At 38.8% G+C, this 14,304-nt stretch overlaps 1 protein-coding gene across 1 annotated transcript in view; it reads right to left on the bottom strand.

Moving 5' to 3' along the window:
• PPM1L (protein phosphatase, Mg2+/Mn2+ dependent 1L) overlaps positions 1-14,304 on the bottom strand; it is a 242,152-nt gene that overhangs the window by 139,632 nt on the left and 88,216 nt on the right. The window lies entirely within an intron of this gene.

Raw genomic sequence — 14,304 nt, 5'->3', positions numbered from 1 at the left:
TCAAGCTACCTTACTATTATATCATAATGCCCATGCTGTCAGTTTCCTTTCAGGAAAGAAACCTGGATGTGCAAGACATGGTAGATAATACTACATGGGGGTAAACTCCTCTTATAGTGCTCACTACCATTTTGCTTAATAATATAGATGTGAAAATTAGGTTTATCATAAAATGCTCCATGCACAATCTAACTCTTAAAGCTCTATTTAGCAAAGTTTACCCCCACGACTAATGAAGTACCTAAATTTTTTTTGTTTTATTTCCTTTTTTCTTGAAATTTCAGCCAAAGAACATTAAGATAAATAAGACAGAATCCATGTACATTATTTTGTCCCTCAAGTCCCCAGATTGTAACACATTATAATATTTCTTAACAGCACACAAGGCAATCTAAAGCCATAAAACTTATGTAAATCCTTAAACATTACAGGCATAGTATTTTTTTACATTTCCATATACATGCATATTAGCTTAAGTTAACCTCAAATTTTAAGTGGGTTCATACCTAAAATTTTTTAAACCTTTCCCCACCATGTGCTGGTGCAATTTTTAAAGCGCTCTGACCCATCCCATAAGGGTCAGTCCTCCAACTACAATCTACAAATAGACCTCCAATGTCTGTCTACAAGAGGATGTGAGTGCCTATGTGGAGAATTCTTCTATGTGTATCTAACCTGTGTTGTGCATAATTCCCTGCTTATATTGTAATAGTCCCTGTTATATATTATCCCTTCCCCGACCCTATTCAGAACCTTACGAAATCCCTTCTATCCTCTCACCCCCTCAACTCTGATACACTATCTCTCCCTACTTAACCCTCTTTACCCTCAGTTCTTAACTCCTCAGGAACCGGGAATTTCCCTCTATCCTAGCAAGCTGGCCACCCAGCTCCCAAAGTAAAAGTACACCCTTTCAGACTGCAACTCTCACTCTGGCAAGAAGCTGCTTTGCTCCTGCTTACTCACTCTATACAGCCCTTTTTCTCCCTGCTCCCCTCAGTATGGACTTTCTACTGGATTCAGCTCGAGAGGTACCCCCAGCTCTATATGATCCTTGACTGCTACAAACCATTTCTCAGACTCCACGGGAACACAGTGTAGGATGAAAATGGGCTCTAGATTTTACCCCCCCCACCCACACAAACACACACACACACTTCAAAAAACTTAAAGAGAATATGTATATTTTCTTTGTATGTTTCAGTAGACACATTTCCTTATTAATTATAATCTTAGTGTTTAATCCCTAATCTACTTGTAGCCTTCTCCACCCCCACCTCATTTTTTATTTACTTAGTAGAAAATTCTAGTAGAGAAGTCTTGCTTGGAATATGAGCTCAGGTCAAAACCAGGGTTTAAGCGGTGTTTGCCTTGCAAGCAGCTGATCCAGGACCAAAGGTGGTTGGTTTGAATCCTGTGTCCCATATGGTCCCCCGTGCCTGCCAGGAGCTATTTCTGAGCAGACAGCCAGGAGTAACCCCTGAGCACCGCTGGGTGTGGCCCCCCAAAAAACAAAACAAACAAAAAACAAAGAAAAACCATGGTACAGAGACTGTATAGCTTGTTATTTTATTTGTTATTTTTTTTTCTTTGTTTGGTTTTTGGGCCACACCCGATGACACCTACGGATTATTCCTGGCTATCCCTTCAGAAATCGCTCCTGGCTCAGGGAACCAAATGAGACACCAAGGATCAAACCTAGATCCATCATGAGTCAACCATGTGCAAGGCAAACGCCCTATAGCTGTGCTATTGCTCTGGTCCCGAGCTTGTTATTTTAAACCCCAAAGGCAGTAATATCAGATGGCATTGTTCCTTTTTGCATAGGCATATTAAACTGAGAAATCTTATGTATAGAAAGAAGTTCTTACCTAATAGGGATAAGAACCCATAAATTTTATATTGGAGGGGTGCCTTCCATCCTGAACATTTGTCATGGGGTCCTGATCATACATGGACTGTTAAACTTCAAATTCCAGATCCCAACTCAGAACTGGCAGTATCCTGTACCAGCACCAGAAATCAAACTCCCTGCTGGGGAGGAGGCCATAATACTGCTCTGGCGCCAACTTGCTCCAGGGTACACTCATAAGACACCCTAACAATGAGGAAACAGCAACAACTTGATCTAAGGCAGGTTGCCCTACCTCACTATCTATGGTGAAATGAAATCAAAATATGTTCCATCCTAGGATTTATGCAAAAACCAAGATCTCTAATTATAGAAGATGGGCTACAACAACTGTGACTGAGCAGATATTTTCCTAGGACCATAAAGAAAGACTTTATTCTAGGCTTCGTCCTAGTATCTGTACAAAAACCAAGATCTCTAATTACAGAAGACTGACTTAGACAACTGTGACTGAATAGAATTTCCTGGGACCATAAAAAAGACCCTGGTGTTGGACAACTAACATGTCCAAAACCTGTAGTTAGTCATATGACAGTATGCTTCAGGGTTGAAGACACCCTGTATTTCTTAGGCTAAGAGAATTTTCCTTTCTAATTTTCCCAACGTCTACTGCGCCGATGCAAATACAAACGAACAAGCTTGCCACATCTTCTCCCACTTTTGGTTTTGTTCATTTCTTTTATAATAATAATTTTATTTAAATACTATGATTATAAACATGATTGTAGTGAGGTTTCCCCCTTTTACCAGTGAAACATTCCCATCACTAATACTCCCCATTTTCCTCCTCCTTCACACCCCTGCCTGTATCTGAGACAGGCATTCCACTTCTCTCACTCATTAACATTAGCATGATAGTTGTCAGTGTACTTCTTTCTTTTCTTTTTTTTTTTAGTGTAGTTATTTCTTTAACTCACTCACCACTCTTTGTGATGCGCTTCATATAGTGAGCTGGCCTTTCTAGTCCTCATCTCTAATATCTTGGGCATTATTTCAATAATGTCTTTTATTTTTCTTAAAAACCATAGATGAGTGAGACTGTTCTGTGTGTCTCTCTCTCCCTCTGATTTATTTCACTCAGCATAATAGTTACCATGTCCATTCATGTATAGGAAAATTTTATGACTTCATCTCTCCTGATGGCTGCATAATATTCCATTGTGTATATGTATCAAAGTTTCTTTAGCCATTAATCTGTTAAAGGGCATCTTGGTTGTTTCCAGATTCTGGCTATTGTGAATTGTGCTGCCATGAATACAGGTTTGAGAAAGTCATTTTTGTATTGTGTTTTTGTGTTCCTAGGTTATATCTGAATTATATGGGAGCTCAATTTTCAGGTTTTTGAGGAATCTCTGTAATTGTTTTTCATAAAGGCTGGACTAGACAGCATTCTCACCAGCAGCGAATGAGAGTACCTTTCTCCCCACATTTCGGTCAACACTGATTGTTCTTGTTCTTTATAAACACTGATTGTTCTTGTTATTTGTGATGTGTGCCAATCTCTGTGGTATGAGATGGTATCTCATTGTTGTTTTGATTTGCATCTCCCTGATGATTAGTGATGTGGAGCAATTTTTCATGTGCCTTTTGGCCATATGTATTTCTTCTTTGAGATTGTCGGTTCATTTCTTCTCCGCATTTTTTGATGGGCATTTTGTTTTTTTTTTCTTCTTTTAATTTTATTTATATCTTCTAAATAGGGGTTCCCACCTTTTTCACAGAACCTTAGAACTTAAATCATTTTGTTCGGCCTCATATTTCTATGCCTTCCTACAAATTGAGAAGAGAAAAAAAAGTGGATGAGACCCAGGGGCCAAGTGGTCACAGCAGCATTGAGTGGAAAAAATAACGGTCAGATTCAAATTCCCAAGCCAAAATCAACTACAGTAGAATCAAGAGACTCAAACTATAACAAGCTAAACACGAAATGGAGCTGTTACACTAGTAGTCCAGGGGGTTCAGGGTGGAGATATGGGATGCATGTTGGAAACTATGATGGAGGGAGGTCAACACTGGTGGTGGAAATGGCCATAATTCACTGTCACTATATGCCTGTAATACAACTGTGAAAGACTTGTAATTCACTTGTAATGGCCTCAATAAAAATTGTAAAAATAAAAATAAGAAAATAATTATTAATAGAATCAGATACTTTAATTTTTTTTTTTTTTTTTTTTTTTTTGGTTTTTGGGTAACACCCGGCAGTGCTCAGGGGTTACTCCTGGCTGTCTGCTCAGAAATAGCTCCTGGCAGGCATGGGGGACCATATGGGACACCGGGATTCGAACCAACCACCTTTGGTCCTGGATCGGCTGCTTGCAAGGCAAACGCTGCTGTGCTATCTCTCCGGGCCCAGATACTTTAATTTTTAATAATCTCTAATGACAGAGACTCTAGATTTCTAAACAACATACTGCCCCACACCCTTAAAAATAATAAACCTCAACTTAAAATTAATGAAAATTAAAATCAGTCAGGTCTTAGTGCTATATAATATTTTAAAACCATGTAACAGAAATAGGGAACTAAAACTAAATGTGTAATGTGACAATATCTTTAAAAATGTCTTTTAGAGAGGGAAGGACTGGCGGACTGAAGGAAAACATAAACTTTGCAGAAATAATAAGGAAAAGAGAGTATTATTCTCTGACGAGTTTGATAAAGGACTGAGACAAATAGCAATGAGAAAGATTTTTGTCTGGAGTGAGGTCAGCTCTCTCCTTTTAATTTTGCAATGAAGCCATTAACATGGACCTAGAGTTTAAAAATCAGCTCAGTGTCCATTACCTTCCCAATGATATAATCCTGCCTCCAGCCAAAGCTTTTCAATAACCAAAGCAAGAATCTTCTTCTATTAGAACAAATGCCTTTTTTACTTTTTTTTTTTTTTTTTGTATAAGGGAGCAGGGTACCCTGGCACCAAACCTGGCAGTGCTCTGTGCTCAGGAGATATGCTGATGGGACTTTGGGGAGCAAATGAAATGCTAGGGACTGAACAGAGTTGCTGCATGCAAAAAATAGTGCCTTAACTGCTGTCCTTTCTCTCTAGCCCCTCTTTGATATTTAAATACAGGGTACACTAATTGTGAAAGAGGCTCCAGAGATATTCCCTAATGAAAATGCTGCGAAGTCCTGGGGTGTGAGGGAATACAAACCAAGTCTTTCTAGGTCTAGGGCATTACAGAGAATTCTAGGGCAACATAGGCCAATAGGGAAATTAAGAAAAAGTGCACATGAAGGTGAGTAAAAAAAAAAGACTGAATGGTCCCAGAAATGTCAGTACCAGAAAACAATACACACATTCAACATTTGTTATATGTCCATATAGCTGGTACATCCTAAATTACTAACCTGAGATTCATAATGAACTCACTGATCTTGTCAAGTGTTCATCTGTTCACTTCCCAAATGCATTCTACATTCTGCAGCAGTAATGAAGAAGAAAGGTAGTAGCTTTGGAATATTGAAATTAGTTTGCAATATATCTGGAAATAAAATAGAGGCCTTCGTGGTTAATTTGAAGGGTATAAATGAGAAAGAAGAATATAGAAAGCTACTATTAGCTTTAGTAACTAAGTATATAATTTCACTGAATACATGTGTGAGAAAGAGTTAGAAGAAGGGAGAGAGAAGAGAGAAAGAGAGAAAGAGAGATCTGGCAATGTCAACATCAAGGAGGTAGCTTACAGACTAAAATGCTCACTCAAGAAGATTGCACTAAATTAAGCCCCAAACTGGCATGATGGTCAAAGAATAGAAACAGGGAACATGGCTGATATGTCTCAGTAGAGAAGATACCACCTGGTAATACTAACAAAAACTTAGAAACAGCCAGAAAAAGAGGAGCCTGTGCAAATGGGAAAATGCAGTGTCCTGAAAATGAGAGTAAACAACTTCAAAAGTATAAAATGTATAATGTATTCTATGTAACTGAGAGTTCTGGAAAGACAGGAGAACGGCAGGAGGGGTGAATTGTGGGAAGAAGGAACACTGGATTTCGACGCTGGGCCATAGGGGCTAGAAGCTTTACCATAGTACAATGTAGAGGAAGACAGAGATACAAAAAACTACACTTATCCTGAATTTTGCACAACTCACCCCATAAATCGATGTTATTAAGGATGTACACCTATAATTCCTGGGACCAGAGAGAGATAGTACAAGGGTCAAATAATTTCCTGCAGGAAACCAACCTAGTTAAATAACTGGCATTATGTGGTCCACTAAGCATCACCAGGTGCAACTCTAGTGACTCCCTCACCCCCAACCTAAGCACTCCTGGGGTAGCCCAGGTAATTCCTAGCACTGCAAGATCTGAGTAGCACCACATCCTCAGGCCCTCACATTGAATCACTAGTCCAGATGTCCACACACAAAATTACATGCATAATTCCATGGACCTGAGTAATAGATAGTACAGTAGGTGGGGCATTTGCCTTGCAGCAGCGAACCTAGTTTTGATCTCTGGAACCCCATATGAACCTCTGAGCACCACCAAGGCTAACTCCTGAGTGCAGAGCCAGGAGTAAGCCCTGAGCATTGCCAGGTGTTGCCCCCAAACCAACAAGTAAACAAGTAAATAAAACCCAAATACCCTATACTATAATTCCACACAACGTTTACAAAATAACATAGTCTATGGAAGAACTTATAGACTTCACCAATATAAAAAGAAGAACCCAAGTCTATTTGCAGGAGTTTGCCATTATGAAAACATTAATTCATTACTACCTCTCCATGCCTCTGATTCCAGAGGTAATCAACAGCAAGAGAGGAAGAAGAAATACCTAGATGAGATAGTAACAGGGAACATCTGAATAAAAATATAAGAGGTTAGTGATGGCTGAAGGGGGGCAAGAGACATATCTGAAAGGACAGGATATGTAAGATTGACAGGGTGGGTATAGGAGAGGTAGTCCAGGCAGAAAGACTCTGGAAGAGGCTTACTTGGCATAAATCTATAGGCTAAGTAAACTGAAGAAAATTTATACCTTCTACAGGTTTGACCGTTTGGGGACATATTTTGGCATTCTGTTGGGCTGTTTTGTTTTTGAGTTTGTTTTGTTCATTATCTTTGATGTGGCATGCCAAAAATTCCCAGTATTTCCGAGGCAAAAGCATTAGAAAGTGTGGAAGAGTTATTAAGGATGGTGCTTCTTTTGTTTGTTTTGTTTTGCTGTAGGACTGTACCTGGCTATGCTCCTAGCTCTGACTCAGGATCTCTCCTAGCAGTGCTTGGGTGAACTACTGGATTGGTCCTCATCTTGCCTTCTAATTAGATGCCTCTCTGTTGGTTCCTTTGGTTTACACGTTAAAAAGATGTTTCTCCATTGCCTCCTCATTTGGCATTTTCCCCTCCCATTGGGAGTGGGCTTTGTTTTTCCCAATAAAGGCTGCTTTGGAGGTTGGAGTGGAAGCTGTCATCTTGGCTCATGGTTTCCACGTGGTGAAGCGACTGCCTTGTGGGTTAACAGCGTGTGGTGTGAATTTCTGGCCTGCTATTCCTTCCCAAACGTGTGTGGATTATTTCCTGTGTCAGAATTGCTGCTGGACCTGCGTTTCTTGTCCTACTTGATGGGTGCATGGGGATCCCTCTCCCTCTCTGGAGATTGTGGAACGTACATCCCATTTCACAGGGGAACATATGGGGCCTGGGGATTGAACACTGTTGGCTATGTGCAAGGCAAAGGCTCAACCTGCTGTACCATTGCTCCAACCCTGAGATGGCACTTCTCTATTATTTAAAGTCATACACATTTACTTAAAGTTTTGAGCTGTTTTTCATATAAATTCTGTATTCAACCATGTATCTACTTTTATATTAAGCAATGTTTTAAAGTTAATATGAAACATTAAGTATTTCTCTGGTGTTTAGGTATAACTTATGCTACAAGAAGATATATTGTGTTTGCCCCAGACACAAAGCCCTTTCGATATACCCAGCCATCTGTTTCAATATACATGGCACCTTGTATTAGGCTCATACATTAACTTGAAACATGACTTCTGACTAGAAAAATCAAGAGGAAAGCAATGGGATGTGACTTGTATAAAGATTATAATTTTGTATCCATGATAGATGATACACTATTAGATTGAGAGGTTTAGATTTTGGTTCTGAGCTTAAAAAATATTACCATAGTTTCAGTTTGAGTCTTATTTAGTCTTCCTTTCATACTAATGTTTTTGTTTTGGGGGGTGGGGCACATCTGGCAGTGTTCAGAGGTTACTACTGGCTCTGAGATCAGAAATCGATCCTGGCACGGTCAGGGAACCAAATGGGATGCCGGGTATCAAGCCCAGGTCGGTTCCAGGTGGCTATATTCAAGGCAAACACCCTACCCACTGTGCTATCGTTCTGGAATACTAAAATTATTCACCATGATTTACAAATCTGTAGATAACATAATTTGAGGTATCCAGATTTCCAACTCCAAAGCACTATAAAGTCAGCATATATCCATAAATGATCCAAAGTTTTCCATTTCTCCACCACTCCTGTAATCATGCTTCCTATTATAAACCATCTTGAATATATTTTGAAGTAAAATATACACAACTGGCAAAAAAAAAAAACCCAAAACCATAGATGGCTGGCACATATATAACAAGACATTCTGGAATCAATGGTGAATTACACAATTTTCTAAAACATGCTGAAAATCACTAAATTGCACATTATAAAATAAGTTTTATTTTATCTAAACTCCTAAATACTAAGAGTTGGGGACTGGTCATACAGCAGTACCGAAGGATCATTCCTAGTGGTTTTCTGGATGCAATACCAGGGATGGACCTGGAATTTTCACTTACAAAACATGTGTCCTAGCACTTTGAACTGTCTCTCTGAATCCCCAGTAGAAAATAAAAGCAAAGCAAGGGAGCCTGCTCACTGACGCTGAATGCCATTACAAGGGGCTAAAGCAGACCATTACTGTGGGTTTTGAGACTAACCACCACCAGAAGCCCCTGATGAAGATCTTTGAGTGGAGGCAAGCTGGAAAAACACAAGCAGGATGGACCCTGAGAAGCTGTGCATTTTCTAGCCAATGAACTCCACAATAACACATAGAAAAAACTACACAAGTATGACAATGGAGAAACAACTCAGGCCAACACCAGGCACAGACAATGAATATGGCAGCTCTAATGACCTGAAAAGTGCCAACCACCCAATTAGCCTCTCAGAGAAGGAGTTTAGAGAAGAAATATGAAGGATCCTCATAGAAATCAAAGAAAGCATAGATAGAGCTGAACAGAACACAAATAAGAATCAAGAGAAATATGAAAATAGAAAAGAGAAAACTCCAAACTGAAATAACAGGTTTGGAAAATCTCAGTAGATGAAATAAACACCTCAATGGAAAATCTCTCCAACAGAGTAACAGGAGCTGAGGATAAAATCAGGGAACTGGAAGATCATATGCATGACAACTCCATACAACAGAAAAGATTGGAAAAGAGCCTTAAAGCAAATGATCAGACAATGGTAAAAGTACATAAAGAATGTAAACAGATGAAAATAGAAGTCTTTGAAAACTCAACAGAAACAATATAAGAATCATTAGAATCTTAAGAGACCCAGAAAGAAAACCCCCAGGAATAAACAATAGTCAAGGACATCATTAATGAAAAACTCCCAGAGCTAAAGACTGCTAGCAACTAAATCCTGCATGAAGAGTACCAGCTAAAAGAGATCTAAAGAAAAGCACCTCAAGACACATCCTAGTCTTAATGAGGAATCCCACAGATAGGGATAGAATACTGAAAGCAGCAAGATCAAAAAGGGAAGCACACTGCCCATTGTACTATCTCCAGGCCACAAGGGCTGGACACTTTTGACTACTACCATACTTACAAGGTCATGCCTTGCATGAGACCAATCCAAGTTGAATCTCTATCTGCTCCCCTTAGTGCTGCCAGGAGTATTCCCTGAGTGCAGAGCCAGCAGTAAGTCAAGTCTGGCCTCAAAACAAAACAAAATACTACTCTGGAGGCCCAGGACTCAAGTGGTCTAACACTTGCTTACTATATGTGAGGTCATAGGTTTGAATCTAGCTTCTAGAGTTTAGCAATACTAGAGTTCCCTGGTGGACACACAAAAACTGCAAGGTGGCACTAATAGCTCCCAAGCACTCCAGGATCGCACTGGACTTTTTTTAGACTTTTGTGCCATACCCTGTGATGCTCAGGGTTATTCCTGGCTCTGCATTCTGGAATTACTCCTGGTGGTGCTTGGGGAACCAAAATGGATGACAGGGATTGACTTCGGGTTGACCATGTGTAAGGCAAGCAAGCACCCTACCTGCTGTACTTTCTTGACAGTCTCAGATCCCATTTTTAGAAATATGTTCTTACATAAAATGAAATAAAGGAAAATTTAGACATGCTGACTTTTAGTTATGTCTTTGGACTGAAAGAGCCAGATAAGTCCTTAGGCAGACAAGAAAAACACATACTTTCAGTGGAAGGATGAGTTAGAAGTAGGCCACATCTCACTTTTCTGTCCCAAAGTGCTTAATATAGAATTGGATTTTAAAAACAACCCTACACATTGCCAGGTTTGGCTCCTCCAGTTGGCACCTGGACATCAAACTCCTGTGACAATCTGGAACAACTGAAAATAGCTATGGGTATTCAAACTATCAAGCAGTAAGGAAGGTCACATTTGAACAAATGTATTTTAAGACTAAAGAGAGCTTTTATACCAGCCTTAAAAGAGAAGAGGGAAAATCGAGGGAAGAAGGATTAAGCATCTAGCCCAATCTATAACCCACATCATAAATAAAGGCTTATGAAGACAGAGCTTTTCAGAGTTCTTTTCACCATTACCTCTCAACATCAAGCACTCATTTTAGGACTGGGTACAGCTTCTGCTCTAACAAAACCATTCCTTGGATTTTCTTATCCATTTTCTAATCTAAAGAATTAAATCCAAATTCCTTGCTTGGCATTCAAAACCTATTCTAATTTGAATTTAACCTATCTCTCCAAAGTTTTATTTTCATTATTTTTCATGATTCCTCTATTAAAATCAAACAGCTATATAAAACTGTGACAAGGCCGGAGCGGTGGTTCTAGAGGTAAGGCGTCTGCCTTGCAAGCACTAGCCTAGGATGAATCAAGGTTCGATCCCCCAGCGTCCCATATAGTCCCCCCAAGCCAGGAGTGATTTCTGAGCGCATAGCCAGGAGTAAGCCCTAAATGTCAACTGATGTGGCCCCAAAACAAAACAAAACAAAAATGTAGTGCCATGCCAGTTGCACCTACCATGTATAATTGACGTTTTGACAATGGCATAACTTAGTCTCTCATCAAATGTTTCTGCAGAGACATCAATCTGACCAGGTATGCTGTTATATGGGCCACCTAATGTTCAGAAACAAAAGAAGTAACAGAATGACCACTAGCAACAAGAGCTTACTAAACCTTCTGAAAATGACTTAATGGCCTCATTCATTGAGTCCTATCCGAGGAGTACAGTTGAGTTCCAAGATAAATAATACTTAATAATTCCTTTAAATTTCCAAAGTGGTATTACTTAGGCAAATTTGCTAATGTCTGTCCTAAGCTGTGGAAGAAACCTCAGGTTGACTCACTATAGGTTCACACAGATTTTTAGACCAGATTATCAAGTTACATTCCTCATCCAGTCAATACGTGCACAAATTCAGATTCAAACACTCTGTAAGCAATTAGTGATGTTAGGTCTTCCTATGGATTCCAGAACATTCACACAGAACTACAATACCCAATGCAAACTAGGATTCAATAAAACTTCCTCAAATTAATTAGACACATATCACTCCCTCAGAAAAATTACAGAAGAACTTTATTTCAATGCATTCTTAAGTCCCTACTTTATAGAAACATGACTATTATTGATGAATAAGTTTAGTATTTTTGAGAAATATTTCATGGTGTTTTTCAAATATATCACCAGAGGTATCATTTTATTTTAAAAATATTATTAGTTTCATTATTATTTATTTATTTGGTTTTTGGGTCAGGTCTCAAGTGCTGAGCCAAAAAGTGGCTTCTGTGTCAGGGCTTTTTGGTGGTACTCAAAGCTCACTCCTACTAGTGCTCATAACCAGGATCAAACCCAGGCAAGCGTCTTCCCCACTGTAATAATCTCTGGCCCCACAGGTACATATTTTAAAGATCTTATTGGCAAATGAGTCTGGAAACACTGTCTACCATCTATAGTGGATATCACATGTTAGAAAAAAAATCTGGAAAAAATTCTCTTAAAATAAAGTCAGCTTATCTTCAATCACTTAAGTCAGCATTTCTCAAGCTTAATCTACAATCTTTTTACATTTCTACAAAGCTATCTCTCTTCTTCCCATGGTTTTTATACACTATCTGTTTGAAAGTCATATCTGTAGCCTCTAAACCTAAAGGGCGACTATAAATACAAATGTAAAAGGTGATAGGCCCAAGAATAATCTTTGAGCTCAGAGCCAGGAGTAAGCCTGAGCACAGCTGGGTGTGGCCCAAAATTCAAAAAAAAAGGAAAAGATATAAAGATGGTTTATTTTTGGTGTCACTTAGTAAAAGATCTCCCAGTGTGCCTTTCTGGCATATTTCTTGGATAAATTTGCCAATATCAAGAATCTGGTACTAAGCAATATAAGTCCAAAACTGAGTTAGTCAGCATACCACAGAAATCCCAGATTCCCAACTCCCTTCCACTAGACCACTCAGGTACTGAAACCCAACTACAATCATGTTTGTAATTATGGTGTTTAATTAGATATTATTTAAAAAAAAGAAAGAAAAAGAAAAGATAGAGATCTCAGATTCCAATGGCAGATCCACAATAACCACCAATTTTCACTAATTCAACTATTCTGTAATACCCCCCTTGTTCTTCCTTTAGTAGATTCATGTGGAAAAAAAGTCATCTTATTGAGGTGAGCACATACAGTTCAATGAGTTAAATGAGTTATATCTTTTATATGTCTATCCTGTAATCCTTGTTCTAAAATAATAAATATCACAGTAATGAGTAAAAGATTACTTTGAGTCTGTGAAAGCTTTTATTTTACTTTACTCTTTAGCAATTCTAAAATTTAACTGTACATTCCTAAAAAAAAAAGAGCAAATGTTACCTTTAAATCATATCTAAATTGCAGAAAAATATATTAAAATATAGACTGTCTTATGGGATCTATGTCACATGCTCTAAGAAAAAATATTGGGGGAATGGGAGTGATAGTACAGTGGGTTAGCTTTGCACATTGCCAACCCCAGTTCAAACCTCAGCATCACATATGGTCCCCTGAACCAGTCCTATGCATAGTCTACCTCTTCTCACTCCCCCACTTGATTTTTTTCCTTCCTTATCATTCTAATTTATATAACCTAGTATTCAAGATAATTTAGGTACCTCCCCTTTGATACTTGCATTCTCTTGTTTTATTATTCCATATACTACAGATAAGTGAAATCATCCAGTTTTCTTTTGACTTACTTCACTTAACATGATATTATCTAGAGAATTAATTACCCAACTCCCCATTCCAGAAATACTGAGAAGTTAGTAAAATTTGGATCTGTTGTACTGGAGTAATTGTATAATAATGCAGCCCAGATCTCCTGCATCCTATAAAGTCTCTTGGACCTGGTAGTAGTAACTTCTGAGCATAGAGCCAGGAATAAATCTGTATTGAACAAAAAATGGATGTCAACTTAGCATTTCCTACCAATTGGGGGAGTAGAAACCTTCTACTAGGCATATCTGCTTCAGAGCAGACATGGTGGAACCTTAGTAGTAGTCACTGATATCTTTTGAGATGCTAGCTTAGCCTTTTTTGCTTGCTTGGCAGTCCTGAAAGTTTTGTTCTTGTTGAGTCTTTCTAACCTCAGGTTTCTGATTCCTCTTGGCCATTATATAAAGAAATACACACTGGGAATGATCATCAGAAATTTGACTGTATAACTGGATCTTTTCTCTAGAATCTTTTCTTTCTCTTGGATCTTCCTAGAATTCCTTTTTTTGCTTTTTTTTTTTTTTTTTTTTTTTTTGTATAGTCATTTGCAGAGGATTCCTCTTGGAAAGAGATGTTAACAGGCATTTTGCATTAAGAAACTGGAAAACGGGGCCGGCGAGGTGGCGCTAGAGGTAAGGTGCCTGCCTTGCAAGCGCTAGCCAAGGAAGGACCGCGGTTCAATCCCCTGGCGTCCCATATGGTCCCCCCAAGCCAGGGGCAATTTCTGAGCACTTAGCCAGGAGTAACCCTGAGCATCAAACGAGTGTGGCCGAAAAATTAAAAAAAAAACAAAAAACTGGAAAACCTTCCACCCAATTCTGGAATAGTATGTCCCATGTCCAGAATAGAACTTGTGCTCCTGAAATGGCACATCTTAGTTTTCTTAGGGACTTC

This window comes from Suncus etruscus, chromosome 6 (genome assembly GCF_024139225.1).
Source record: "Suncus etruscus isolate mSunEtr1 chromosome 6, mSunEtr1.pri.cur, whole genome shotgun sequence".
NCBI classification, from domain to species: Eukaryota; Metazoa; Chordata; class Mammalia; order Eulipotyphla; family Soricidae; genus Suncus; species Suncus etruscus.
Note: the sequence above shows the minus strand (reverse complement) of the source record. Positions and strands in the feature narration are given on the sequence as shown.